The 5449-nt window shown below is 51.6% G+C and overlaps 1 pseudogene; it reads right to left on the bottom strand.

Moving 5' to 3' along the window:
* Positions 1-4327: 4327 nt before the first annotated feature.
* Positions 4328-4717, bottom strand: LOC140391453 (large ribosomal subunit protein P1 pseudogene; annotated as a pseudogene).
* Between the last annotated feature and the right edge of the window lie 732 nt (positions 4718-5449).

Genomic DNA, 5449 nt, shown 5'->3' with positions numbered 1-5449 from the left:
CACGGTTAGATGGAGAGATACGGTGTCCTTTCTGATGGAACCTGCACCATGTTTGTTGAATGTTTGTTAGTGTTATCGTTAAGTGTTGTGTGTAAACTCGGAAAGTTTTTTTTCACGGCCCCACATCACCACTCCTTTAATGCCCCCCTGCTGTTAATGGAACAAATTTGTCCCAGACAATAGTACAGAGGATCTAGTTTGTCGACAGAACCCGACTCATAGTTGCTCTCCTAATTCAAGAGGCAGCCCCCCATGACGACCACATTCTTACCCATTCTTGCCGGTTGCTCAGGCAGTGGAGAAACGGCATTGGTCCCCGCCCTGCCTGAGGACCCCCCTCTGGTCAGCTACGCTCGGGTAGAGCACATACGGCATTGATCACCGTCCTACCCGGGGATTCCACCCATTTCTTACCCGCCGCGGCCCATACGCACCCCATTTTGGCTTGTTACGTTCAAAATTCTTTTGTTTGGTTTTGGCAACCTTAGGTTGCTTCCCTATGCTATTTACATCCTCAAACACTGGGATGGTAAATCTCACAGGCTACGAGACGGCTCACAGTACGGCAGTATTTTTCTTAGATGTCTTGTCCAAATATTCGGTTTTTTAAAAAAATGAGGGAGTCACAGATGGTGACCAATTATAAAGGGAAATTGGCAATAAAGGACAGACAGACAGACATACGAGATCTTAAGCAAGATAATAACAGAAATTATGCTTGTGTTCACAGAACCCCAGAAACCCAGGAAGCACAGAGGAAGACAAAGAAGTCCGACAAAGATGAAGACAGCCTTCGTGTTCACCTGGATCTTAGCGGGATCCCTTCAGTTGCGCACGGACGCTACCCCCCTGACCCCTACCACACAAACCGTAAATGGCTTTCACCCCTGCAATACACGGAACCCCGAGATAACTAGCCCAGAGACAGCTAGCAATACCCCGACCTGGTGTGATAAGTTTATCACCTGGTACTCACTCTCATATGTAGTCGAAGCACTCTTAGTGCTGGCGATACTTTGCAGCGTCGTGCAAACATTTAGAGTCAGGAAATGATGAAACAGAGCATATCGCCCTCGCATCCCAGTATACAGATTTAGGTCCCCCATTTTCGGATTTCACCAGACCCCCAAACCCATTGGGACGGATTAAAGAGCAACCATTTTTTTTAATACATTCTGTGGAATAAAGAGATGTAAACCTCTGTGTCTGACTGCCAGGCCAGAGGAATGTGTGTGCTGCTATTTTGTACAGTTTAAGATGTACAGATTATTTTTGGATTGTTTGTATTTTTGGATTGTTTAAATGAGGATAGTTTATTCAGAATAGTTAGAGGTTCCAGTTTTTAAAAATTTTTCTGTAATGCATGTATTAATGTCATAGCGCCCCGTAGAATTTTATGATAATGAATGTATTTTAAATGGTTTAGGTAAAATTGTGTTGCATAGGATAGGACAGTGTAGAGCCTAAGCATGGGTGCCCCAGGGATCAGAGGATGAAGACGCCATAGTAATGTGATCCTTCACGCTTCGCGTTGAGGATCACAAGGAGGGTGTGTAGCCATCTGGGATGGCCACGTCCCGCTTACAAAATAGACACCCGCAAAGAATGCAGGGAAAATTGGACAATGCTCAGAAACAAGCAGGTGCAAGCTCTGTCTGTTGATTAGAACCTTAAACTCTCAGACAGGACAGAAACTATCAAACGATCTACATACTAATGAGCCGTCTCCGGGGACAAAAGGGAAACATTTAGATACACAATGTTAGGAAAGACTCCCCGGTGCCAGAAGAAGCTAAGACAAAGCTGAGTGACAGTCACCAGGACACGCCCAGCGATCAGGGAACTACCCCTCTATTGGAAGAAAATCAATACAACTGGTGGCGACTCTTGAGCAAACGTGATTAAACAGAGCCAAATTAAGAGCCAGCCAAAAGTTAGCAACTTGGGTGACAGAGGCCATCATGTAGAGCCCGGAGTTGGTCCACTTGTGCACTGGCACATGTACCTCGGGATAGGACATTGGGGGGCTCGTTGAGCTTCCCGGGGCGATACAAAATCTCGTAATTGTAGGTGGAGAGATCGGTCCTTCACCTCAAGGTCTTGTCATTTTTGATCTTGCCCTGCTGTGCATTATTGAACATGAAGGCAACCGACCGTTGGTCAGTGAGGAGAGTGAATCTCCTGCCGGCCAGGTAATGCCTCCAATGCCGCACAGCTTCCACAATGGCTTGGGCCTCCTTTTCGACAGAGGGGTGCCGAATTTCGGAGGCATGGAGGGTGCGGGAAAAGAATGCCATGGGCCTGCCTGCCTGGTTGAGGCTGGCGGCCAGAGCGACGTCCGATGCATCGCTCTTGACCTGAAAGGGGAGGGACTCGTCAACCGCTTGCATCGTGGCCTTGGCGATGTCTGCCTTGATGCAGTTAAAGGCCTGACGGGCTTTAGCCGTCAGGGGAATGACTATTGATGAGTGGGCGGGCCTTGTCCACATAGTTCGGGACCCACTGGGCATAATAGGAGAAGAACCCCAGGCACCGTTTCAGGGCGTTGGGGCAGTGGGGGAGGGGGAATTCCATGAGGGGGTGCATGCGGTCGGGGTCAGGCCCTAGAACTCCATTTTCCACAACATAGTCTAGGATGGCTAAGCGGTTGGTGCGGAACACGCACTTCTCCTTATTATACATGAGATTAAGGAGTTTTGCGGTGTGGAGAAATTTGCGAAGGTTAGCGCAATGGTCCTGCTGATCATGGCCACAGATGGTGACGTTATCTAGGTACGGGAAGGTGGCCCGCAGTCCGTGCCGGTCAACCATTCGGTCCATCTCCCATTGGAAGACCGAGACCCCGTTAGTGACGCCGAAGGGAACCCTAAGGAAGTGATAGAGGCGGCCATCTGCTTCGAACGCAGTGTATTGGCGGTCCTCCTTGCGGATGGGGAGCTGGTGGTAGGCGGACTTCAGGTCCACTGTGAAAAAGACCCGGTACTGTGCAATCTGATTGACCATATCAGATATGCGTGGGAGGAGTTACGCGTCGAGCTGCGTGTATCGGTTGATGGTCTGACTGTAGTCAATGATCATCCTGTGTTTCTCCCCAGTCTTTACTACTGCCACTTGGGCTGTTTCTGGCCTCGATGATCATGAAGCCGCTGGACCTCCAACCTGATGAAGGTCCTGTCCTGGGCACTGTACCGTCTGCTCCTGGTGGCGATGGGTTTGCAAACAAGGAAGGTGGATCGACCTTAAGGGTCATGAGGCCGCATACGGTGAGGGGGGTAGGGGCCCGCCGAATTTTAAAGTTAAGCTTTGGAGGTGGCATTGGAAGTCCAGACCAAGTAACAGGGTAGCGCAGAGGTTGGGGAGGACGTAGAGCCGGAAGCTGCTAAACTCTACGCCCTGGACGGTCAGGGTCTCGATGCAGTACCCCCAGATTTCCACAGAATGGGATCAGGAGGCCAGGGAGATTCTCTGGGTAACGGGGTGTACCGCGAGGGAGCAGCACCTTACCGTAGTGGGGTGGATGAAGCTTTCCATGCTCCCGGAGTCAAAAAGGCAGGAAGTCTTGTGCCCATCGATTTTCACCGTTGTCGTTGCGGTTGCGAGGTTGTGAGGCCGTGACTGGTCGAGGATGATCGAGGCGAGCTGCGGCTGATGCTGGGAGGCCCTGGGTTGGTCAGCGGTGGTGATGAGCGGCCAGACGAGCTTCCCAACGAGCAGGGGTCCTGAGGTGCCGTCCAAAATGGCGCCGAAGATGGCAGCACCCACGGGGATTTACCCATGTACCTCAAATACAGGAGTCTTACCGTACTACATCTAATACACATCTACTACAATTAGTGGTGACTCCCACATCTTCCATAGGCTCGGCGTCAGGCTGGGACCCAGCTCGGTCCTGGGATCCAGCAGACCTCCGACTGCTGTCTCGCCTGGAGGTTCCTGCCTCCACCTGATGTACATCAGCAGCTCTGTGGTGCTCACCAGATTGTACTCTAGAACAGTGTCTTTCAAACTGGCCAACCTTCGGGACCCACGCTGGCCGACAATTGGGACCCACGCCAGCCGACCTGCGTGACCCACGCCGGCCGACCTTCGCGACCCACGCCGGCCGACCTTCGCAACCCACGCCAGCCGACCTTCGCGACCCACCATTTTCTCTTACCTTGTTTGCTGCTGACAAAATGGAGGAATCGCAATCGCGCCCAAAGCACGTGATGGTGACGTTCGGGAACCATGACCTGCTCTCTGCCTCCCTCAGGCAGGAAGAGTACATAGAATTTTTTAAAAAATCTTCTGCGTCTCCGATTGCGCAGATTCGCGGGCAACAGCCGGCTTTTATATTCAATTTTTATTTATTTTTTGTAAATTGTAACAATGTTGTTGCATGGCACGTTTAATCAAAGACACCAAAGCCCATGTCATTGTCAGACTCTTCAGATTCTTCCTGTTTCTTCTCTTCCTTTTTCTCTTCAGCAGCAACAGGGGCAGCGGTGGAAACAACTGCTGCAGCAGCTGGGGCACTGCTACCAGCACCAACGTTGCAGATCAGACTATTGACGTCAATTTTAGCCAATGCCTTGGCAAACAGACTAGGCCAGAAAGGTTCAATGGTCATGCCAGCTGTTTTAATCAGGGCATTGAGTTTATCTTCGGTGACAGTGACCTCATCGTCGCGCAGGATGAGCGCGCTGTAGATACAGGTGAGTTCCAATGTGGAGGCCATGGCGCTGGATCTCTGCGGGTGGGTCCAGTGGTGCTAGTCACCAGGGGGAAACTCGGCCTTAGCTTCGTTCAAATGAACCGAGCACATCCGAACCGGGCAGAGCGAGCAGCAGCCCGCTTTTAACTATGCCGGCTGTGAGTGGCCTTTTTAACCATAAAAAAAAATGCGGCTGCACTGCGCATGCGCACCGATGATCGGGCACACATGTGCAGTGCGGCCGCATTTTAAAAAATATGTTTGCGGCCATTTTGAAGGCCACTCACAGCGGGCGTAGTTAAAAGCCGGCTGCTGCGACTTACGGTTGCAGCTATGCCTAGATAGGTCGCACGGTCGGCAGCTCCCGCCGATAATGGACTTTTAGGCCGTTTTACGGAGCACCAGCGGCGCTTTGACGATGATTCCCGGTGTGGGCAGGAAACAGTGAGGGTCCCCAGCGCTGTATGGAGTGGACCAGGAGTGGGGCGATCAAAAAAGCGGCTTTGGAGAAGAGAGGAGAACGGGCGTGAAAAAACAAGATGGCGGCTGGCAGGGATCAGGCAGCGTGGGCTCAGTGGTCACGGGAACAGCAGGAGTTTTTGAGAAGCTGCTTGGTGGAGTTAAAGGCAGAGATGTTGGCCCCTATGAAGGCGTCGATTGAGAGGTTGGTGGAGACCCAGAAGATGCAGGGGACGGCGATAAAGGAGGTGCAGCAGAAGGCCTCTGATAACAAGGATGAGATTTTGGGCCTGGCGG

Source organism: Scyliorhinus torazame, chromosome 15 (assembly GCF_047496885.1).
Source record: "Scyliorhinus torazame isolate Kashiwa2021f chromosome 15, sScyTor2.1, whole genome shotgun sequence".
In the NCBI taxonomy this organism is placed as follows: domain Eukaryota; kingdom Metazoa; phylum Chordata; class Chondrichthyes; order Carcharhiniformes; family Scyliorhinidae; genus Scyliorhinus; species Scyliorhinus torazame.
This window is presented reverse-complemented; position numbering and strand designations above follow the sequence as displayed.